We start from the raw sequence: 25,669 nt of genomic DNA on the forward strand, positions 1-25,669 counted from the left end.
TAATAATTCTGGATAATGCAGACCCTAAGTTCCAAAATATCTTGTAACACGCAGTCAAAGTCAAAACCACCTGAGCCCAAAAAGGCTTATACAGAAGTTAAAACAGGTCCAAGCTTTCATTTCACTGACAACTGTACAAAGTGCATAGGACTTGCTCAAACATAATCACCTGTTAGCTCATGTCGAAAGTCTCACTACAGGGCAGTCACCTCAGACAGGTCTCTCACAGTGAAATGAAACCTTGCAATAACTTGGCTGAGTGACCACATAGAAAACAGGGACACACTTTATAAAAGGCAAGTTCCATTAGCACTTACATGTTGCTTACTTTTACTGGCTTATAAAGAAGTTTTCCTTTCTCAGAGTTTTCAAATTATGAAGGAGATGATTTCCAGGTGACCTCAGCTGTGACAACACATTAACCACAAAATCTGGGGAAGCCATGTGTAGTTAATATAATAATATATAGTTTAAAGTTATAAAAAAAATGGGTATGGGCTGGCCCAGGCTCCAATTCCTATGCCTTGGTGCCTGCCTCTAAGGGGACTTGTGGTCTCGTAACACCTAGCCATAATAATCTACAATAACCCAGCCATCAACAGTCAGAAGCCTCAGCCAAAAGCCAGTGATGAAATGCAGCAATAGGCAGAGGCTCATGGAAGTTTTCTACCTCCAGGTGGGGTGTCTTTGTTCTAAGAAGTCTTTACAGGGTAAACAAAACCCAACAGAAACCTACTGCAATGGTCTCCCTGTTACACAATCCACCATTTCTGCTGCACCATGCAATCCATCCTCCCATTTTCCTATGGCTTGATACCCAGTATGAGCCTAACACCTTCTGAGAAAAACCAGTTGCTTATGCCTTAATTATTTTCTGTGCCATTTTTATTGAGTCATTCTCCAGTATGTCATTTTATTTTTTACTTTCTAAAAAGAATTAATGAATTTTGTTTCAGAAAACTGAAATGACAGAATGTCTGGAAGTGGACAACTGATGCTATGGCATGACTTCCCTCCCCAAAAACCTGCAGGTAAGGTTTTTGCCTTTTTTTTTTTTTTAGCAAATTCGCTTGCCACCTACTTTTGTCATGACCATTCATAAGATTACAACACTAATTGTGTTAGATGACAAAGAGCAGTTTTACAATGTGAGATGCAATACCAAATTCACTATTTGGCGATATCAATGCCAAATTTTACAGAGGAAGAATGACCATTTCTTCTGCACAAATGAAAAACAATTCACATCAAACATCATAGTTTGGAACTTTTCAGAGCTGTCTGTTTCTGTTTAGAATTTATGCCAGTAAAACAATAGAAATTCATTTTCCTTTTAAGTGAGGGCATTACTGAATAAACAGAACTTCTAGAAGCTACTTCTTAGTTTAAGTATTTTTTTTGTGTGCATTTGATGCCTCTGTGCAAACTTGTTTTGTTCATACTCACACCTATCAAAATTTTCCAGATATTACAGAATATTCCAAACATAGAATATTCTAGAGAAATATTCCAAGTAAGATACCCATAATATGGTATTTCTGTATCTCCCCCTCACTTGTAACTAGGACATAATGTGTTGAATTCTACTCCCATTGAGTTCCGATTTCATAAACTAGAAAGAATATATGAATAAAACAATTTTATCTCAGCAGCAGTATATTTTCCATGTGAAATGTTTAATATGATCTAATTTGCAATATCAGTAGCAGATTGGATGCTCAAATTCTATTTCAGACCTTTATAGTCTATTTCTACCCCTGATTTATCAATGGGAATGCTGGACTTTAAACAGTAATCTGAAATCCCCACTTGAAAATTTCCAGCAAGTAGGGCAGTCTCTTCAAAGTTTGCAAAATATTTTTTCACCTGAGCTGCAACATAGCAAAATATTTGTGCAATAGGTATTACAGAGCAGAAGTCATGAAGTGCTCTTTAACAAACTGATAGGACAGACGTGAATACCGAGCAAGTATATGTAGACTTGAGACATCAGACTCACCCTGACCTAGTTGACACTACCTTGGTGAGAAACTTTCATCTGAAGCTTAATTCTGTAACGAAAACTTGTAGTATGTCAGCTATGCTAATACATTTGAACCTTTCAGCCAACTTCTAGAAGTGTTATGCTACTTCCTAGCTTATTTTAAGCAAGTGCAGTTGTGAACTACATATAGCAGAATTTGGTTTATGATCACATTTGAAATAAGATACATTTTCTGAGGCCTTTTAGCAAACACCTAGCTTACTTGAAAGCTTGGCAAAAAGAAAAACTAGTGGGTTTCCCACAGAGTCTAAAAGTTAAGAAAAATGTTTTATTTTCCTACACAGAAAAATCTTGAACGTTCTGAAACCTTGAAGTAAACCTTTATAAAAATAAATTTTTACAGTGCAATGCCATGAACATACCAATGCCACACTTACCAGCTGCCTGACAAACTGAATGATTTCTTGAAATTTGAAGTGTCAACTTAGAAAAGGTACATAGAAGAAATTCACTGGTTTAGACTATTTTGTGGATGCCCACAGCTGTGTGGCTTCCTTTACATGTACCATCCTGCCTACATGAAAATATTTTTTCTAGGGAAGTACACCGGAAAAATTTGGCTGATGATTCTGAATTATCTTATAAAAATGTTAGATGAATGATTGCATACATCTTAACTCAAGCAGATACTGTCACAATGACACAACAGAAGACAAGTTCCGCTTTTTACAATGATAGTCTGTTTAAGGCAGATAAGCAGTGCAAGTGGCACTGCTCTATCAGTATGCTGCTAAATTAACACAGAGTCATCAATTGCCATTACCATGGCCTAGAAATAACAAGGAGAAAAAAAGACTGGGTAGACTACACACTAACAGTGTCTGTATGTTCATCCATTACATCCTTGCAGGCTACCATGAACTCACTATTCCACATAAAACTAATCTTGAGTTGCATCAGCCAACAGAAAGCCAGTCATGGCTTTGCAGCTACTGTACATAAAAACATGTTTGTTTCAAGCACACCATGCAAAGGGAATACATTAAAACCTTTTCCTGTGGCAAACAACTGCCCTGTCTTTGGTTACTGCAAATTCTGGTAAAAAGCACCCATTAAATACATTAGGAAGCTGACTTTAAACCACCCATTACTAAATTCACATAGTTGAAATATATTTGTTACACACTGGACTACACGCTAAATTGAAAAGGCTGTTTTGGTGAATCATGTTACTGCAAAACAAACTGAACAGAAGCATCCTATTGCTGCAAATAACTACAGCTGGTATCACAGTCTTTTAGCCAGATTTACAAGCAGATGACCTCATCAGTAGATAGTAGATCAGCTGGGGCCTCCCTTCAGAGGATGTAAATATAATTCTTTAAGCTAAATATTTAAATTAACAAAGCAACAGGTTGACTACTAACACAGGCCTGTACTTTTGCCAAATACTTTAGCAACAATAAATTAAGAAAAAGAACAGTACTTCAGGCTGGGAGTTGACAAGCACGTAAGGCAATTTAACTGCTGGCTTTCAACCATCTTGCTCTTCTCTTGCATTTACCTTCATAGTTTTACATCCTCCCTTGTATCTGCCCTCATACGGTCCTCTGTGAAGCAGATTCAAGATGGCAGAAAGAGTTTTAGTTGGTTGGTTGTTTTTTTTAAACCAGTGGCCAGTGGGGAGGAATTGTCTTTTGCCAGATTAACGTGCAAAGAAGTGGTTCTGCAAAGGGTTAAGAAGGATGGAGTCATTGTGACTAGGAGAAAGGAAGACAGGACCACACTGCTGAAGTCACTAAGTAACACCAAGTAATTATGCAGCACACTAATAATACATTTCTAATGTTCTTTTAAATCTTACTCTCAATGCTGTTTGCAATGCGGCAGCTCTTCCAAGTGACATGCTCTGAATATCAAATGACTAGCGTGGTTTTGAACAAGGAACATGAAGAAATCCGTTCTATATGGTGGGCTTCCAGACTAATCTCTAATTTGGCTGATGATTCTGGGAGGGAGGAGGGGAAAAGCTTTGCTTATTATTTTCATGTTACTACAGAATATACTTCACAAATGGAAGGTGATTAATTAGACAATATTCCAGTTAAGAGTGTTATGTAGTGAATCTGTAGAGAGGCTAGGAAAGCATTAAAGTTATTTGAGTAAACATCACTTTGCACTCGATATTTTTAAAAGCTTCTTTAGTTTTAATTAAACATAATTTTAACAGCAATCAATGTGGATCAAATACCATATGCCACCATTCTTATTTTCCATTTGCTGCAGTTGGATTATGTGCTATGAAAGGTATCTTTCAGAGTTTTCTTTCTTTTTTTATCTGGTCTGGGTTTCTGGACACAGCCTTAACCTAGCATTCTTCTGAGCTCATACGTACTGAGGTCCAAAGGGAAAAAAAAAAAACAAACAACCAACAAACCACCAAATGAGAATAAACACCAAAAGGAAACAGCAAAAAGCAAAATCTATGTTACGTACTAGCCGTTTTTAACATTATGAACACCTTGGCTGATTTGCCACCAGGCTTTTATCCCTCTCAGATGCACATATGAAAAAAAACATAAGGGATGATACTTTTGGCAAAATTAGGAGAAAGACATTAGCTTGACTTCAAACACAGAACTAATGCCATGCTGACAGCAAAGAACTCCAGAAATACCTTGCAAAACTCAGAATGGACAAAAAGATGTCAAATTAGCTTCAATGCAGATATATGTAAGCTATATATCTACTGAATAATACTCTAAAACAAGCACACACCATCCTGATAAATGACCCAGAGAAGAAATTTAGGAGTCATTATTGACAGACCCCTGGAATTAACAGTTTTACCTTCAACAGCAGTCAAAAAAACCCAGCAAAATATTGGGCATCATGAGGAAAGGCACCAAGAACAAGGCAGAGCACATTTGTACAACCATGGTCCACACGTATCTCAAGTAGTGCCTGAAGTTCTGGTCTCTGCATCTCAAGAACAGATTCTAGTCAGAGAAGGGCAAACAAATCATCAGAAGGATGGAGTGCCTGCCTCAGAAAAAGAGACTAAGGAGGCTCTTCAGTTGGAGAGAAGGCTGAAGCAAGATATGATCAATCAAATCATGAAGGTGGTAAATAAACTAATGTAGAACTTTTGCTTGCTTTGACCTCCAGTAATAGATCTGAGGGTTATTTGTCAAAGCTAGTAAGACATTAGTTTATAAAAGATTAAAGTGCTTCTTTACAAAGCTAGTAGTAAACTTCTGGAACTTACCACCACAGGAGGCTGTGAAGGCAATGAGCATCCACAAGTTTGAAAAAGGCAAGTTCTTGGTTGGCAGTTCCACAAATGGGCTCTAAAAACCCTGAGCAGATATATATCTACCATCCCTAATGTGAAAACTGAATATGAGGGAAGAATACAAGGGAACAGACACATAAAGTGGCTAGGTTTACCTACAGCCCCTAAATAGCATTCCTTAATGTCACTGTTGGACACCAAACCCTGAGTATGAAGGCCACTGGTATGACCCAATAGAGTTTTCCTGATATTCTTAATTTCAGTTTTCTCTGATTTCTTCTGTTAAGCTCTGGAGACTTAAAAAAAGCAAAAAACAAACAAACAAATAAAAAGCCACAAAAAAAACCCAACCCAGAAACAACAAAAAACCCAACCAAAAAAAAAGAAACAAAAACCTAAACATCACAAACACAAAAAAAGGTTACATCCCTGCTTCTTATCTGCTGTGAAAGCCACAGGTTTTGAGTAATAGCAGACCTTCATCATAAATACTAAATTACAATATCCTATGTTAAGCAATAAACTAGTACTATATCTTTAAACGAAAATAAGGGTCAGACCGAGGAGGAAATATTTGAATTACTCCAGCTAGTGCGACCCCCACAAAGCCACAGATGTTGTTCCACAGCAGGATCTGCTATTTCAGTGAAAATGTAGCCACCTGCTGAGGGACAAAAGCAACAAACATCAGCTCCTCAAACAGCAGAGCTGCAGAACAGCTTGAAGGGAAAGAAGGCTAGGCATACTAGTCATTCACATTTTTACCATACCACGTCTCAAAAGATGGCAAGAGTTAGAGTTTATTGGTACACAGAGGACAGTCTTAAAAAATCTGAATGCAGAAGTCAGCATCTGCAAGGTATTCTCTGCCCTTCTCTTCTAGGATACGTATTTATACATGAAATGGGCATATCATAACTGAAATGCTTTGAGGCTTCTGATAACACAGAACACCTTCTGCAAAAGAATAAGGTATGCTGGCAGTGCTCCAAAGAAATTAATAATATAGCTCAACACGATTCTCATGTGGTTTCAGCTGCATAGCATATTCTTATCCATTTCACTCTTAACCATTAGCTCCCTCTCCAGTATTTGGTAACTTCTTGTTAGTCAGAAGGAAAGAATGTATACTTATGTATTTCATCAATGTATGTTGTGATACATTATATGTTAAATTACACATTTCAATTCTAAAGGGAATAACAAAGTACAGTAACTATTGCAAATATTTAGATGACTCCCATTTGTTTGAGAAGTTAAATTGACAGCTACAAAATCAGAATGCAGGAAGGTTTTAACAGTGTCCAGGCCTCACTAAACCTGCAAAATACTGAGCTTTTTACATTTTAGGTAATGATACAAAAAGAGGGGTGTGCTCACAAATGAGATTTAGAATTTATTATCACACCTTGATTTATCTCTGTATTAATACTAGCCTACAAGCCACCCCAGGGCTCAGAGAGATTCTTGCACATCCTTTTTTTCAGCCACCAACACATCTGCAGTCTGCACAGCTCTGCCGAAATTTATGCCTGTCTATCAGTCAAAGAACAACTTGCCCATCTTCATTCACCTCTCTCCCTCTGTCACTCTATTGAAGAGCTGTGTCCTCAGCATCAGGAGCTGAACTCCCATGTCCTGTTCAAGACCATCTTTTGAAGAACAGCTATCTTGGTCATTTACATATGCCTATGGCAGTGTTAGGCAGCAGCAGATAGGAGACATTTGAAGCCTGCGAGTAAGTAAAAAAAGGGAACCCTTGGATGTGGAGGCATTTTATACTTGTTTTTCTGAAATTCTGCAAAGCTTCCATACATCAGCGTTTACAGTCACTGTGTTTGCTGGAGACTGTGCTAACAGCTACGAGTCAGTATTTTAACAGCAGTTCAAAAACAGCAATAGCTTTCTCAAAAAGATCAGTGTACCATTTTCATGATCTAATATGACTAGGAGATACATCATTCATTCATTCATCTTTTCTGTGATCTCTGCAACTCTTCAGGGGTTCAGCTAAACGTACACACGTACTTATATATAAAAAAGCATGCCACTTGTTTTCCCTAGTGTATCAAAAGAAATTTTCCTACTACTCATGGCAAATTACATCAATAATATTTTAGTATCTATCTCTAAGCAACTATATAGGCAGCAGGTTGGAGAATGTGACAGGACTGTTTCAGTTCCCAGTTTCTTATTGTATTGCATATAGCAGTACTTCCCTGTTAAAGAATACTACTACAAAAGCACCTTGGGAAAATCAAAGAATTTTTATTTTAGTGAGTGCCCTTTTAGTTGGGAGGCATACAGATGGACTCATTCTCTTCTATATAGAAGAAAGCTATGAAAAGCAAGCTAACCACCTCTGAAATTTCTGCATTCTCCTCTAGCTTTAACTAGAGTATGAATATTCTTCATGACAATAATTATGAATATTAGTAAGTCTATAGGTGATTAATATTTTTAGTAAGTAAATAGTTAAAAGATATATATTCACCTCATTGGTGGGACAATCCCTGCTCCAAAAAAGTTCAGTACTAATTAACAAAGAGAAATCAACACTGAACTGAGCACCCTTCTCAGGACATACAATTGAAATATTTTGACTTTTTTAGAAAATGTTTAACAACTCTGGGGAAAAAAAAAGTTACGACAAAGATAGGCTATGTAGCAAACACAGTGGCACACATTCTCTTGTATGCAGGTCCTCCTGAAGAACAATCCCAGTGAAATGAGTATCATGAATAAAGACCTCTCATGTGCTGAAGGTTCTACAGCTTTCCCACTCAAAACCAAGATTTACAGATTAAAATGTGGTGTCACCCACGGCGGGGGGGGGGGGGGGGGGGGGGGGGAAGCTTGGTGTTTTCAGCCTGCAATCTTTGCAAAAATTTTACTGGCCTTTGCTACAAAACCACCACGTAAAAACACGAGTTTTCTTTTCTAAGAAGGCACACAAGGAAAACACAAGTGGGATATAAGGCAGACTGGCACAAGTGAGCACATCTCAGACATTGCATCATGGCTATATGCAATGTACTTGGATCAGGACTGCTCCCTAAATTAACTTAAAATACCTGAAGACATTGATTCCAGTCAACTAAATGAGGTTTCTGAAAAACTGGTTAGCCAATACTACATTTGCTGGATCTATCTGGATCTATCCAGAATCTGGATCTATCCAGGTTGTATATGAGAAACTGAAATTTCATTAGGAATTTACATTCTGTCAAGAAGCAACAATATTAACCTGTACCAGTTATAAATTCCACACCTCCAATCTTTTACACTTACTAGTGCCTCCCCATCGGCTGTAAAACTGGGCTTCTGCTCTCCAAAGCACAGCGTGTACTTGTAACAACGGTGTTTGCACTGGTCATTCGTCCTTGCCATCTACCACGGGATTTTAACAAATTCTGAAAGCACGTTATGCATCACGCGATTGAATGCATCCTTATAACTTAATTAATGTATCAGAATACTCTGAAACAAGAGAGAACCAAATCAATACGCTCCTAGAAAGTAGGGACGAAAGCTTACAGCTACAAGAGAACAAAACACTGAATCAAACTGGATGCTCCTCTTTCCTGCAGATAATGTTTTTAATGTTTAAAATGTCCAAACCATGGCATGCAAAATTATCAAGATATAACACAATTTTCTATTCAACTGTTCACTGTGGATGCTGCCTTGCTTCCTACTGAATCAGTATCAAAACTCCTCTCCGCTTCCACGATTGAAGGATCAGGTCCATCATCAGGAAGTCCAGCAGCATCCTAACAACTCCTTAAAATGTTATAAAAACAAGATTCTGAATGTTTACATTAACACTTCGAAACAGCATGTAAAAGCTCTTTATTTTTACTAAATGAACAAGATTTGACAACACTTCAAAGCCTCCCAATATTCTCTTCTATCACTGAAAGTTCAGCAGGTAGAAGAACAATGAAAAAGAGTGCACAGGGATAAGTGGGGTTTCAACTTTGGAATTCCTCCGTCTCAACAGCCAGCGGTCACGTATCAACCGTCACCGTTACGCTTACTTCAGCATAACTTTCCTTTGAACTGTCCTAACAACTTCAGGTTACGGTCTGCGGCCACAACACCACCACCACCACCTCCATCAGCTCCGAAGCCCAGCTGAAAGCCCGGGACCGCGATCGGTAGAGTAAGACCCCTCCGCGGAGGGAAGGCGACCGCACGGCCCCACCGCGCCGCGCCGCTCACCCCCGAGCCGACGGCGGCACCGCCACCAGGCCGCTCCCCCCACAGAGCGGCAGCCGCCGCGGCCGTCCCGCCTGCTGCCCCCCTCCTCAGCTCCCGCTGCGGAAGGCGGGACCGCAGCACCCCGCCGGATGGGTGCTGGGACGCGACGCCGTCTGCCTTTCACGGCGACCACCCGCACCGCCCCGGCAGCCCCGCACCGGCGGCACCGTGCGGTGCGCCCCCGCCCCGCTCTCCGAGCAGCCCTCTCGAGGCGACGGAGGAGCGAAAGGGGCAGTACCGCAGCCACTCCGCCAGACCCGACCGGAGGGCTAGCGTCGCCCCCCGCCGTGGCACCCGCGGCCGCCGCCAACCGGTCGGCGGCACCGAAGTTGCCACCGCGGCGCCAGTCCCGCCCGGGGACCGGGACAGGGAACGGCCGGGACCGCCGCTCCGAAAAGCACAGCGAGGGGTGGCGGGCGACCGCGCCCGCCCGCGACCCCAGCCCGCCGCGGCCCACCGCCGCCCAGCGCTGCCGCCCGCCCTGGGCATCCTGCCCGCCCGCTTCTCCGCCTGCGCCGGTACCGCCGCCCGCAGCTTTGCCAGCCCCCTCAGCCCAAGGTGTAACGGCCGCGCACGGAGGCGAGCATCCTTCCTCCCCGCGGACGGACCTTACCGGCCACGCTGGCCGCCCTCGCCCACCTGGGCGCACACCGCTCCGTGCCGGGCTCCCGCTGCCATACGCCTCCCTGCAGCCAGCATCACTGCTCCGCCTGCAGCCGCACCAGCCGCCGCGGCGCCCAGCAGCACCCGCCCCACGAGTACGCAGCCCGAGCGCCGGCAGGGTTCGCCCTCTCCGACTGACAAGGACCAGTAGCCAATCGCCGCCCGCTCAGTACCGAGGAGGCGGGAAGGTGTGACGGCAAGAGACCAATGAGAGCTCGCCCTTGCGGCAGCGCTGTTTCCGGGAGGGGGCGCCGCGCTAGCTGGGGGGTCGCCGAGGGTGAGAGGCGTCGGAGCGAGGCTGCGGGGACGGCGGTGGGGCTGTGCGGATGGCTGTGCCGAGCCGACTCGGGTCCGAGAGGGGCTGGGGCAGGGCCTCGGCCTCTCTGGGACTCGCTTCAAGCCCCGGCGGTGGGTGCCGGCAGTGGTAATGCTTGCGGCTGAGCCGCTCTCGCGCTGCCCCGGTTGCTCCGCTAAACGGGCGCGGGGCTGAGGGCCGGCCGTTCAGGTGGGAAGCGTGCATCGCCCTTCGCCGCGTGCGCAGGAGCGTCAAACTTCACACTGAGGCGCTTTGTTTGAAGGAGAAATAAAACGAAAGGAGGCGGAGAGGCCGTTCTTTCCCGGCCGGATCCCGCCTAGCTGAAGCCGTGTCCGCCGGCAGCATCCCCGCGGCTGGGGCTCTCGCCGACCTTGGCGTCGCCGCGGCAGGCGGGGACCGCGTCCCGACCGGCTGCCGCGGTGCGCGGTGGGTGTGAGCGTGCCGAGCGGGAGCCGCGCGTGTCCGCCTCCGCGCTGGCGGTGCGCTGTGGCGGCTGCACCGAGTTCGCGAGACCTCGGGGCTGCGGCTTGGCCCGCTGGCTGTGCCCGGCCTGCCCGCACCCATGCTCCCCTTGGCTGATCTGTAGCGGCAGTTCCACCGGTGGACGAGGACTCTGTGGCTAACTTGTGTTTAAGAGTTATACGGATAGTTTTGCGTCACTGTTGGTTTATGTAGAATGAGGTCCTTTGCAGCCTAGCCACAGTGATGTAGTGCAGAGGTATGCAGGCCTGGTGGGGTAGCAGAGGCTCTGGAGGAGTGAAGACTTAACATGCACCGTAGAGGAGTATTGACAAGGGGCGCAGGCTTGGTACTGGAGACCCAATGGCTATGTCTTACCCGTGGTCAGTTCAAGAAATTCAGGCCTGGAGATGGACAAAACTGGGTTTAGACACAACAAAGAAATAGTATCTAACATATCTGGAAGTTAACATACATAGTGAGTTCAGCTGTAGAACTGGAACGGCAGACCAGTGAAGAAGCATACTAGCGGAGATAAAAATTACCTCAAGTGGATCCTAGAGGAGGAAGAACAAATCATAAACACGAGCATCATACTTCTCCTGGCCAGGAGCTCCTAATGCTCACAAGTCACTGTTGTCACCCCCTCATTCTCCTAACCTAGAGTGAAACTGATCAGGCAGGGGATGGAGAGGAGCAGTTGTACGGTGGATGTAACATCAGGAGAGGGGTACAACAACAACTGCATTATCATCACTCTTTTTCTGTAACTAATGATTAATAGACTCTTAAGATTTCAGTTAGTAACAGTAAATGTCTCTACCCTGTTTTCAGTCTCGTTCTCTAAAAAAACAGGTGAATAGCAGTTGGAAACATTCCAGAAAGATGTTTCTCCATTGGGTTCCTTCCAGTGTTGGTGGTCTTCATCCACCTTTTTGGCATTTGCTTTTTAAGAAAAAAATGCCAGTTTTGTACTAGTTTTGTGGTTACCCAGTTTTGTAGTGTATCAGCTGATTCAAAAGGGTGGTGAGGTGTCTTAATTCTTGATGACTTACCATCATATTTCATGCCATTTTAGGAATGTTTCTGACATGAAATGACCTCTCAATCTGGTCATAAGCAAATGTTTGTTAGGTCTTCATGAAGGAATTTATTGTTAATACTAATATTGGAAACTATGGGCAGAAGTACTTGTTCAGTTATACCAGGTGCAGGTACCCTCATCTGTGCTGAGCTTAGAACTGCTACTGCTGATAAACAACCTGAAAGTTGTGTCCTTTCCTTTCACAGCAACCTTTTAATGCAAATTTTATTCTGGTGAGACTGATCCACTGCAGCAGTAGATTTCCTCCTATTCTTCAACTGTTCACCTTTTTTTTGGGTGGCAACAATGATACATTTGCTTTTGCTGTGTCCAGCGTGAACATTGAATACACCTGCTTTTGTTTGGAAGAAAATAACAAGAAATGCTTTAAATGCTTATGGGTTTAGACGCTGCAATAGTTTGGTCTGAGATGTCTTTCTTCTAGCAAATTGGTTTTATTAGTTCAGGAGCCACCTCAAGCCTTGAGAAAGTACAGTGTTTTGTACTTACTAAAAAGCATGAGATATTTTACTCCGTTAAAGCAGGAGTTATTTGTTGGTTTGGGGTTTTTTAAACATTTTTTTAACATTTGATGCCAGCCATATCTTTATCTTTGGGAAAAAAAAAAAAAAAAACCCAAATAACAACCAACAAACATACTTTATTTACAGTTGGCGATTTTGCAAATGTTGCAGAACTAAAGCATTGCACACTTATAACTCCTACAGAGGAGGAAATACGAAAAATATTCCTTATAAGTGAAGCTCTTCTAGAAACTAGAACATAAGTGTCATTATTTTTAATATTTTAAACTTCATATAAAAATGCAAACAGAAACTCAGATAATTCAAATATCCTGTCTGAACATTAATTTCATGTTAAAAGAGTAGCCTTTAAGTTACAACGGCAGCTTTTCACTAGCATGCACGCAGCTCAGCATGTAAGGTGACTAAATCATTACTTGACAGGATAAACCTGCAGTTTAGCTACCAGAAAAGATGAAGTAATATATCTTCACACAATTAAAGATCTAAAGAGATCTAAACAGCAATTGTTCCAAATAGAAAAGCAATCCTTCACATAACAGCTAAATATCCTGTTTATGAGACAGAATGTCTCAGAGGGAGACTTGTTACAGGCATAGAAGCACCAAATAACTATAAATGAAAAACATGCAGGAAAGAGAAAGCAGCACACCTGAAATATGGTGCTGTTCATTAAAGTGCTTTATGGTACATGTAACATTTTCTGAATTTTAGCAGACCTCTTGGTACCTTGGGAAACTGTTGTGGGTTGGTTTTTTTATCCCAATGAAATTGCATAGATTGGTTTAGTCCACAAAACTGTAATTTAGCCTTTGTTCCCATAAGGCAGAAGAGTTTGACAGTTCTTTCTGAAAAACGATATAGTGTAACAGTACTCTTGAAAAGTACCAATGGCGCACAGGAGCTGAACTACTCTTACTCATAGCAGAAACAGTGTAAGAAATATAATCCACATTCAGCTCTGTCAGCAGGAGGAGCAGATTTCTAGAGGTGACATAAATCAGGATTCACACGTACTAAATTGTTGTTTTAGCTGTTAAGTCTGCCAACAAGGTGCAGAACTGTGGTCTGGTATTGGAGACCTCAACAGACAGAAGGGACTATGCTGAAATTCAACTACAAAAAAAAAAAAAAAAAAGAAATAGAGCCGCTTTATATCCTTCGGTCTCTAACATCCATTTTTAGGAGAGGGTCTGCTTATTTACTAATACTGCATATACTTTGAAAAATTACTCCATTTCCAGAAAGTCTTTGTGGCCCCAGGTGGCTCCCCTGTTAAAGAAAGTGGTTTAGGCTCCCAATTTTTATGTGTTCTGTCCATGATTTCCTGTAGGCATTTTACTTTTTCGTCTCTCTGCTGTTATTGTTTTCTACATAAGAAATTATTTGTTTTGGAGAGAATCACCTCATGGGGAGTTAATGTTTTGCTAATGTAGGTAGCAGTATGTGGAGTCTTAGTATTATGTTTTGATATTAACTATGCATCCAACTGGAGACTTATACTAAACAGCAAATCTTAAGATTTCCCATGCTTCGTCATGTCTTTTCTCCACTGATTCATCTGTCTTCCTCGTTTCTAATACCCTGCCCACCTCTTTTGTTTTGTTTTTGTTTTTTTTTTTTGGATGCAAGCTCTACCTATAAACATACATAAATTGCATCATTACTTGCTACTGTTTTCTGATGCAAGTCATATCTTTGATTCCTAGGAAGTAACCGGGCACTAAATAAGTGGGTCTGTCGCAGACCAGCTTTCAAAGACGAGTAACTGCAGCATGGGTTTGATATCCAGGAGGAGTACCAGAAAACACAAAACCATTTCCAGGATGGTGATAGGCTGACACAACATCCAGATTATAAAATACTGTGGTTCTATCCTACTGTGGATATACTACTGTAGTGGGTTGACCCCTGCCAGCTGCCAGATGCCCACCCAGTTGCTCTCTCTGAACACTTCAGCAGGACAAGGGGTGAGAATAAGATGGACAAGGATTGAGATAAAGACAATTTAATAAGAAAAGCAAAGCTCAGATATGTGAAGTAGAAGAGAGAATTGATTCACTACTTCCCATCAGCAGGCGATGTGCAACTACTTCCTGGGAAGCAGGATTTCAGTATACACAGTGATTGCATCAGAAGACAACCTTTGTAACCATGGATTTCACACACATGCACACACACGCATGTACACCCATACACACACCTGCACTGCCTCTTCTTTTTCTCTGCTTTTATTGCTAAGCACAGCTTCATAGGGTATGATATGCCCCTTTGGTCAGCTGAAGTCAGCTGTCCCAACTCTGTATTGGCAGTTAGTGTTAGAAGGCAAACAGTGTATTAACTGAGCCCTTCTGTGAGGCAGAGTGCATCAGCAGATCGTTTACATCAAACTGTAAAATAACCTTTTGGTGAGAAGCATTATTTCACTCCTCCCTTTGGTAGGGTATGAATATTTAACTGATGCATAGATGCAGCACTGCATTTACAGATCTGCGGGAGTAATATTTGATTATTCATTTTTAAACACATTACAATTTGCTAGTGTTATTCAGCCTCATTTGCTAACCCATTTGTTAATATTATGTAGATACATGTTTTGAGATGCAAATCACAGTTATGTGCTGGGTGCTGTATAGAAAAGTAAGGAAACAAAGTTCTTGCCCCAAAGAGTTTGCTCACATTATCTCTTCCACAAGAGCATTGTGATCTGATTTTGCACTACATGAGGATGTATTTCCTTTCATTATTTTATCTCTCATGTATTATGTCAGCTGGAGAGAGCTAATCTCCCCATAAGTAAAGCAAGGCAACTTCCTTTGTGTGCTAGGTGAGTCCTTCAAGATGTTTATCTGAAGTGATCAGTTGCAAGCACAGCTTCCATTTATATAGTGTCCTTCATAGCAATGTCACTATGAACATAATGAATACACTTAGAAGTATTTAAAGACTCCATAAATATATATTTCCTTGCAGCAGCCTTGAACAGTGATGTAAAATCCCCACTGAGGAAGGGATAGGTGATGAAGCATGTTTTCAGATCCAAGCAATCCTGCTTTGAATGAGTGACCAAGACATAGAATTATTTTATAATTCCTCCATTGGTGCAGTCAATTTAGGTATTTTTATCCCTTTTTTTATTTATTTTTTAATACACATTAGAGATGTTATTGCTCCCCAGCCCATATTTAATGTTGTGGTGAATCATCTGCTTTTTTGAAAAACATTTGCACTATTACCTATGAGATTAATTATCAAAAAATTAATCCACCTCTTGGGTTAACCAAGAGCCTTCATATCACAGTCAGTGGCTGAATACAGCTGGCAAAAATCAATGTGGTTCTGTTCCATCATGATTAATGTTTTCATTTATTTTATAATTTTGTATGCAATTTTCTTTTTAAGGCTCTTGCAGGATGATTTGGCAATTGCTATTCATAAACAAAGAGCTTGGTCCTGTGTCATCTGGTAAAGATGCCATTTGATTTGCTTACAATCAAGGGGATATGACTTAACATTAAATTCCCTTTTCTAGAAGGACACATCTACCAGAATTCAGGATTCATGTCCCCTGGTACTGCAAAGGTTTCAATTGTCAACTCTGGGACTATTTTATGAATGACACATTGGCCTGGCCCTGTCACCTGTATTTTCACTGAAGAGCATCATAAGAAAAATTACTCACACATTTCTGTTTCTGTAGTGGCATCCACGTAGTTAAGGATGTCTGTCTGGGAAGGGGCTGAGGACATTGCTGCCAAAATTTAATCAATGTAAAGACAGAACCACATTAGGAATATTTGGCCATGTGCATTTGCTTATCATCTGGAAGAAAAAATTGTCCATAGTCTCAGACCCAAAGAACTTATAATGCATGTAAAGGAATGATAAAATAAAAATGGAGTACATGGATAGAAAGAATGAGGTAGAAAAAAGTAAAGTCACCAGATTATGAAGTAATTTGGTGGTACAGAGCTTGGTAGTTCTATATATACACAGCTGTGGTACAATAATTTGCTGATTGCTTGTGGTTTACTTACGTATACATGAGTATTTATATACATCCAGACATATGATATTCATATATTACATTAAAAAACCATTAAGTCTGAAAGCGAGAATGCCTGAACTCCAAAGCTGTCTGATGCAGTTTTCAATTTTGTGATTGCATGGTGTTTTTCTTAGGACTCACCTTATTCAGAGCATAGAAGGGATGAATCTTGTTACTTGCACAAGTATTTAGTATTTTTATCTATTCAATTATTAAAAATATGACCTCATGCTTATTGATTACAATCTTCTATGTATCTTCTAGCTGCTGCAGCAATTCATTTAAAAGTCCTAACAAAAACATTCTCCTGACTATGTATCACCAGGACATGATCTGTGCCATTAAAAAAATAATGTGAGATGTTGAAATTGAAAATTGTATTGCAAATAGAGTCAAAATAGAACCACATCAAAATCAAGGCACTAGATTGATTTAAGTTTATTCAGCTAAAATATATTTTTGTTTAGCATGGGCAGACATCTTACCAGATGTCTTTCCTGGAAATGGAGGAAACCTTTTTGGAAAAGCTTTAAAAATAAATCAGTCTGTCTGTCATTTCCCATGTGAAAAGCTTCAACAGTAGACAAAATTATAAGCTATTGAAAACAGTGTTTCTTTTTTAATTGGAAGTACACAAAACCTTTACTAGAATATCACCTTTCCCCTCAATTAAGATGCATACATGACTCCATGAGATAGAATAAAAGATTTTAGCATCACAGCTTGGCAGGATACTGCTGTAGTAGGAGTGTGTCCTTACAGGAGTCAGTCCGGACAGGTATTGGTATTGGTGTTGGTGTATTTTTTCTGCTCCACAAAAGCATTTAATGTGTGTTAAAGAAGAATGATTCTAGAAAATTCTTGAAAATATAATTCCAAAACTTGAATTGGGGGAGGAATGACTGCTAATATAAAACTTGAAAGCCCAGCAGTCCATTAGGTGTGATATTTTGGTTCTGGGCTTTAACAGTTTCCAGAACTTACAAGTGGATCTAGATTTTGAATTTTCAGAACGCAACCACTCTAATTCTATTTGGCACATATGTATTGTTTCCAGCAAATATTTTAAAGGTACACTGAAGTTTCGAAATCAAGCACTCAGATGTTAGCAAAAGGTTGTCTATTTGAGCTTATTTCATGACCCTGTGAACTGGGATTAACATTTTAAAATTATGATCACATAATAATGAACAATGTAGTAGATATTAGTACATATACATGTACATGCAAGTGGAAGAAAAGGTGCAGAGTTTCATATGTTAGCCACCTTTTCTGCCTAGGCATGTCTTCATTTGAAAAAATGCATTTCTAGGAAATCCCCAATGAATGTTGATTTGAAACTATTAAAGAGAATTATGATAATTCCACTCTGGCACTGGGTGCAGGTTTCCTCCTTTCACATTTAGGTTGTTTAGCAGTTCAATAGGCCTTTTCTAGACAGGACACTGTATAAGCACAGTGCTCTTAGTGTTGACAAAGAAATTCCTTACGATTAATTCTATTTTCTGCCTTCCTGTTTTTGAGTTTCTAGGTGCAACAAGTTCCAGACTGACACCCGCTAGTGTCTTAACAGGGGCAGCGTGAACACCTGAACTTCAGATGCAAACAAACGCATACAAGGATCCATGTTACCGAATGTCCCTTTGTACATGCAAATGTATACAGTAATAGTTTCATGACGTTGAACATCCCCAGTAAAATGGCAGCTCCGTAGTACGATATAAGAAGTTTGCTGGGCAGACATGAAGATATCACAGGAAATCTTCCTTAAGAAGATAAAAAGTAATTGAGGTTTGTTCTTACAGTGGTTACTATAGATATTAAAAAATATGTTTTGATCAGGTGTTGCTTTTAATAAGTTTTGATAAGTTTTATACCATATGCATTTAAGGAATTCATTTTGATTCATGTACTATTTATCCTAAGTATTTTGGAGATGGTTTTGATTATGTCCTTCACTTTGGATAAACTTGGTGCTTAACTTGAGTGACTGTATGAAGAAATGTATGTTTTTCCTCGTTTCTGGGGCTGGCAGAAGAGTGGCAAATACAGATTGTCTTCACAGCTCCTTTTACCTTCCCTCCACAACATTTGACCATGATAATCTACTTTATCAAATGGATATAGCCAGAGCACAGAAACATAATGCTGCTTATGGCTATGTCATCTCAGTCTCTTAGAGGTGATGATAAAATTTATAGCTGGTTAAAGAAAATGATTTGTTTTCTGGAGTGCTGCAGTAGTGTTGAAATGTCATTACAGAGCATGAATGTCTGGAGAGCTAATCCCAGCCTCACCAAATTTGTTGGAAGCTATTTGGCAGAATTTTATAAAGCTGAGTTTTCTTACAGATGCTTTCACAAATGAGGTAAATTATCCCTATTAATGTTTTTTTTTTTCCCTCTCATTTTTTCTGTCTTGGTGTCTATCTTCAACAAAAAAAAAAAAAACAAAAAACAAAAAAACTAAGATGCTGGAGCAGCCTAAAGTATGCTAGTTTATAACATCAGTATTTTCAGATATCATTTGCCATAAATTATTAGCCAAATGTTCATATCATGTTGCCTCCAGGAGCATATAAAGGTAGTCTTGGTTGTTGTCATAATACTTTGTTTTGAAGAAAACTATTTAGGCTTCACATTCTGGCCCAAGAAGCTGAGTCCATGCTGTTTCTGTTTTATGGCATGCTGTCAGCATGGATACCTGCCAGATCCTGTTAAAGCAACTTTTCATTACCTTCTCTCCAGGCACATAAAAACCACTGCCCACTTCGGCAAAATAGTTTCCTCAGTGAAAGCCACCAAGACTCAATCTGTAGCCTTCAATAGAAGAGTACGATACCAACAACTTAGAACAGCAGCTTACAGGAGACAATAAAGCAAAAGAGATTCTAAACAGTATATAACACTCTGTATGTGCTATTTCCACTCTAATATTACTTTATGAAAAAGCTGTACAAAGCCTCTTGAGATTGGAACTGCAAAATTACTTTTTGTGTCCAGCTATACATTCTGAATTTGTAGCTTTCTATTTCTTCCTTTCATCTAATATCCTGTAGAACTCTTAACTGTGATCACAGGCACAAACTGGAAGCACATTCTGAGATATTTCATATAAATTAGTTATTCTTTTTGTTATAATATATGCACCAGTATTACAAATAATATGACATAATCTAATCTGCCAAACAGTATATTGAAGTACTTTCTTTAAAGTTTCATCCCCTCATGGTGCAGTTGAACCTCCATTCACCCATAAGTTTTTAATCAATACACCTTTTGGACTGAAAAGTCATCTTGCCTTTTTTTTGTTGTTGTTGTTGAAATGAAGTGTTTGGTTTGGGTTTGGTTGGTTTTTTTTCTGCAATAAGGGTGGCAGCCATCTTTTCAGTTTGGAATGTGCAGGTTTTGTGCAGAAGGAACAGCTTTTTCATAAGTACCTGTTGTAATAGAACATTATTCCTTGTCAACATCTGTCACATGTATCATTGCATCAGTCTAAAAGTAATTTTAAATGGATACTGATAGTGATGGTTACAGTGTCGAGAGCTAAAAGACAAAATGGGTTTGAAATTAGCTGTCGTCATGTAGATGTCCCTCTGAGTTTCTTCTAGGAGATGTAGGGTGGTTTTTTTTAATTTAACCAGATTATGAGGTTTTGAAAATCACCTGCTGCAATTGTGTGCTACATTTTTCATGTCTGTTTTTAATAAAATTGTAATGTACTCAGTTAATGAGGAACACATTTGTAGTACATGTGAAGACTTTATTCTTTCTTACGCTTTCCCACACTCTACCCTGAGAGGGGAGGTGAGGAAGGTATAGGATATGGGTCCATGGAGAGGTAAAACTTCGAATTTTTTCATCTCTTTCTTGAAGCAGTACATAGCTGCCTTATTTTTTTGTGTAAGGACTGTACTGGAAAGTCAGACCTTTTGTGGTTAAATTGTCATTTAATGGTTTAGAAAGCCCAAAAGTAAGGTCAGTCTGATTACGTTCCTAAGCCCATTTTAACACAGTTACTGTCTTTAAAACATTTTAAAGTGCTTTTTATGTCAAAATCGTCAAATGTAAGTCACATACAAGGTAAAATGCTGCTTGTGAAAGTCAGTAAAGTTCACCCAAAGCATTTCACTTAGGTGCCTCTTAATGGATGAAAACATGAAAAGAAACACAGGTTTTAATCTGTCTGGTTTTGACTTTATGTTTTCCTGGTTTCGTGAGTGTATCCAGGGTAGTTAATGTTTTTTGAAATTATACCTAGCGGTTGGAGATGTGCTTGACTGAAGTGACCCAAATCTTATATGAGTGATTCTGATAATTATCCTGCACTTTGAAAATAAGGCCTGAACTATCATTATTTATTGGAGGGGTGTTGCAAGAACTGTTCTGTGTTAGAATAAGGCAGATCCTTAACGTAGTTTTAGTGTAAATGCTGAACACTGTGCCTTTTAAGATGCTAAGTCTAGGTATGCCTATTAATATGTATGAAGGAGATAAATGCTTAACAGAAGATAGACAAGTTAAGTACACTTTTTGCAGTAATCAAGCATTTGCTTTCAGCAAGTCCTTTACCTAGGAGGAGTCTACTTCAGCATTATAGTGAAAGTGTTATTTAGGTCCCTCTACAGTTCTAAGGATACCTCTGACTTGCCAAAGACTCCAGAGGGATCAGTTGATATGCTGCATCTATAAAAACAATTTAAGTAGCTCTAAGTAAGTCTTTGTGCCAATTATGTTAATGAAGCTGCAAAGCGACTGCAAATTTATAAGTCCTCTAAAGTCCAGTGCTGGCCCAGCAATTCAGAAGCTTCTTAACAAGACATTTAAGCAAGGCTCTTTAATCTCTCTAATTGGTGCTTTGGAGTGTAGAATGCGTGAACCCTGCTGTGTTCTAAAAGCAGTAGAACATCTTCACTAGCCAGTAATACCTAGTGAAAATAGAATTTCAGACTGCATCTCTCCTGTACTAAATGATGATGCAGAGATGTTTTATTTCACTGCTACTTGTCAGTGCACTTTTGCTGTTGAATGGTGCTTGACTGCAGCTGTGCTGGAAATGAATCAGCTCTGTCCTCCATGGCTGTAACATTCCATTCATGGGCATTGTGGAATATCCTATTTGGGAGCTAAGAGGAGAAACCAAGGAGTAGCCAGAGGAAGTTATCCTGCTGAGAGAACGGGAGCTCTGGTGCCATGATTTCTCTCAGGAGCCGTCAAGCCTCTCCTGACAGAATAGGACTTTTACAAACTGATGACGGGTTGTTTAAACTCAGGAACTAAAACTTGGAAAGGCTAGGGATAAACTTAAAGATATTTAAAACTTAGAATAACAACTTTGTCCCACAAAACTATAGCTCTTGTGGCTGCTAAGATTTTTAAAACCATTTCATTTAAAGAAAATCCGTAAGGTTGCTACTTTCTAGCTATAGCTTTTATCCCAATCTCACTTTCAGCTCCTATATGCATTCCCTTCCAGAGTGAGAATTCTGTATTAGTAATGTGTGTGTGTATATATATATATATGTATACATTAGGGTGACTCATGCATCTTCTATCTCTTTTGCCTTCTATGGAAAAAGGGAGTAGGACAAACAGATCTCTGTGGGTTCCAGCCTTATCTTGTCTCTGATTACTCCTGCTGCAAGCATTTGGCTGAAGTTCTGAGCTCTTCTTTTATTTTTTCCTCCTTCTGTCCAGATGATTTACATTCATTACATGTTTTTTATTACCCATAGCTATCAGTTTTCTAGAAGAGGTTTACAGGGTGTCGTCCTCGTGATTTGTGTAAGAGCTCCAAGACAGTATAATAGGGCACCTGGCTTGTGTTTCAAATGAATGATTAGGCAATGTCATTTAATTTTTGCTTACCATTCATCCTCACTACTGGAGGAAGAAAAAAGGCCACCCACTGATAAAAGAGAGCGCAAAGCAAATGAATCCACTAGAGGAAGGCTCTGCACTCCTCTGTCTGTCCCGTGCTAAGCAGAATTCAGACCATGGAATATCCAAGGAGATTTGCCCCATACAGGACATCATTTATGTATGTTGACTTTACATATTATTCCCTCTGGAAAGAAATTTTTCCCTGTAGTCCTGCTTTTTTCTACTGTTTCATCAAAGCCTTTATTTCATCTCTAGCTGGCCAAAGGGAACACACTTTTTTCTGTAACTCATTTTTGGTGGTGGTTTTATTTTGTTTAGGGGAAGCAGAGAGGTCTGTATTTTGTAAGGATATTTTCAGAGGCATTAATTTCTTAGTGTAAATGAGGGGTTTTTTTATCATAACTGATATATGTCATTCCTCTAAATTGTAAGATATAAGTTTAAATTAATCAGAACATGCAGGAAAATGAAAATTGACACAGAACTGTACTTCAGGTACCAATGTTGCAACCATATTAGCTTTGTACTTGAATGATTAACTTGTATATTACCACACCAATGTGTGTGCACATAAACAGACATCCACCATTTCACTCTCAAGATCAAAACTGGTCTTATACCCAAGAAGAAATTTCGGGGAATAGGGGAGATTTAAAAGTTTAGCCAATGTAGAGCCCTAAACATTTAGACAAATTCAGTTGGTTTTCATCAGGCTTGCATTTTCTGAGATTTTTTTGGTTGTTGTTGTCTTGGAAGGAATTTTGTTGATGTTATTTTTAGTTATCTACTCAAAAAGGCAAACAAAGTCATTGATACCTATTTAATAATCTCTTGGGGTTTTAAAAATAATTCATCATGGTTAAAACCATGGAATGAGAGGGGGATCTTGCCAAAATAATTTTAAAATTTTCACGCTGGCCTATAGGCTAATGTTTTTTGACAAAGTTATCAATCACAGTTGTATCTGAGTGCCTTCAATGAAGGCTAATTACCCTTCTGAGCACATTTATTTTAAAGGGTCTTTTCTGTGTTTCTGCATTTCATGAGAATACTTGGGAGGAATGAAGCATGACGCATAAAGAGGAGGATTCAGTCTCTTCAAGACTCTTGTGGAAGAAATACTACGTAAAGCTTATATTGTGTGTGTGTAGTTTATAGTTGTTTCTTTGTAGGTATAGAAGAAGAGTCACATGTGAATATCCACTTCCCCACAATCCCATTGCTTTGGGCAATGAGTTGTAGTGCAGCCAATAGTTTGTTCTAGAGCTCTGCACAATAATTTCTTAAATGTTTTCATTAACATCAACCTGTCTTTCCTGTAAAATACTCTGAACACCTGTCTGTCAAATGCTTCAGAAATTATTTTGAAAACTGTATTTTGATTATGCTGCCCTTTCTGGCAAAACTTGAGTTTAATTATCACCTGAAGAATTTTGCAAACTGTTTAAGGAGAATCATATGTATAAATTCATATAAAAAAACTTCACAAAATACCTTTTTTGTAAAGTGCTTTTTTATTATGCATTGTTAACAGTTAAATGATATGTTGCTGTTTCATGCAAGCTGGAATAGTGTTAAGAGAGCACATGTTAATTCATAAACATGTAAAGGGAAAAAAGTACTGAATCTGCATAAGTTTATAAAGCTGGAGAGCTGCTTCAGTTAAAATGACTTTGAATTAGTTATCAAAACAACCACTAGTCTTAATTGCCCAGTGTTCTCAAACTTTGTTCCAGTTCTGCCTTGAATGTTTGGGTTTATCCTGTGTTAAAATTTACACACTTCTTTTTGGTTTGTTTTTTTTTATTTCCCTGTCATACAATACAATGCCATAGTAGCAGCTCTAGGAATAGAGCGTAACAGTACTGTTCACCAATCAGCTGTAGTTACTTTTCAACAGTGACTCCATTTTAAACTAAGTACTGCATGTTATTGAAAAAAAAGTCAAACAAAAACCAAAGCAAGCAACTCTCCCAAAACCCAACCAAACCCCAAATCTTGTAGTATGAGCTAACACAACAAATGTACATAATGCATCATGAAGCAACAGCTCAGTTACAATAATAACAATACATAAGAAAACAACCATGGAAATGTTTTTTTTTCTCATTTTGTGCACACGACTAGGTGATTCACATCTCAGTTTGTTATAAATGATGAACAGTAAAATTGAATGATTATGCTTCTGCAGGACAGTCATGTAGTAAAATATTTCTTGTGCTGTTTAAAATATGTCTTGTGATGAGAGACAAGTTGTTTTAATTACAGACTGAAAAAAATCTGGTTTATACATCTTCATTGCCTTAAATATAAACTAAGCAAGTAAAGTCTGAGTAACTGACAGTATATAATACAAATTTTCATATGGATATTAAATTTCTCAAGAAGGACTAAAGTAACAGGAGAAATACCTATTTATGACATACTTTATAATGAGTGACAGATGTAGCTGATCACTTAGCTGTTTTATTTGTTTTCATCATAGAATCTATTTCTTTTAATTTGTACTACAGTGAGCTGTTTGAACTTGAATTTCTCGCCTTGGAATGATGGAACAGCTGTGTATCTTGAGCTCAGTAAATCTAAGCTTGTATTTTTGTCATTCTTTGACAATTTGATTATTTCGCTTTCTTGACAGGCATTAATATCATTCAGTTCTGTAGCATAATTCCCATGTTCTTTTGAATATGGGCTGCAGGAACTTTAGTTATATCTGCAGAGTGTATTCAACCACAGTCTAAATCCAGGTTGTTGGGCTTTTTCTTAAGAAAAGATGTTTTCAGAGTGTCAAATAAAAAAATAGTGTTTAAGTGTTTGTTATATTTTGATTCTTCTCCAATGCATGCCAACTCCGTATCAACAGGCAATGTTGTATTAGTTGCCTCCTTTAATGTACAACTAGTATGAGACTTCTGACAAGTGGCATCTTTATTAAATTAAGCAAGATTATTAGAGGTAACAGCATCTTCATCTTTTGAGTTTTGTTCATCCTGTGAAACAGTTACAGTATCACTACAATAGCTCTCATGAGATTCATGCATCTCAAATATTTCTTCATTTCCAGACTGATTTTCCAGCTTCGCAAAGGCATGCTGCGATACAGTGCAAATTGCATGGCTTAATGCTG

General features: G+C 39.5%; 1 protein-coding gene across 17 annotated transcripts in view; it reads right to left on the reverse strand.

Annotated features, from left to right (window-relative positions):
- The window catches only part of B3GALT1 (beta-1,3-galactosyltransferase 1), a 204,269-nt gene extending 193,944 nt beyond the window's left edge, over positions 1–10,325 (reverse strand). For 13 of the 17 annotated variants that reach the window (XM_065670501.1, XM_065670483.1, XM_065670481.1 and 10 more), the window contains exon 1: positions 10,156–10,325. The gene's annotated coding sequence lies outside the window, so the exon portion shown is untranslated. Of the gene's footprint in view, positions 1–8,570; positions 8,643–10,150 lie in introns of those variants that run through there. The other 4 variants (XM_065670498.1, XM_065670490.1, XM_065670496.1 and 1 more) reach the window with 3 other exon arrangements.
- Positions 10,326–25,669: the final 15,344 nt, after the last annotated feature.

This window comes from Lathamus discolor, chromosome 3 (genome assembly GCF_037157495.1).
Source record: "Lathamus discolor isolate bLatDis1 chromosome 3, bLatDis1.hap1, whole genome shotgun sequence".
NCBI lineage: Eukaryota > Metazoa > Chordata > Aves > Psittaciformes > Psittacidae > Lathamus > Lathamus discolor.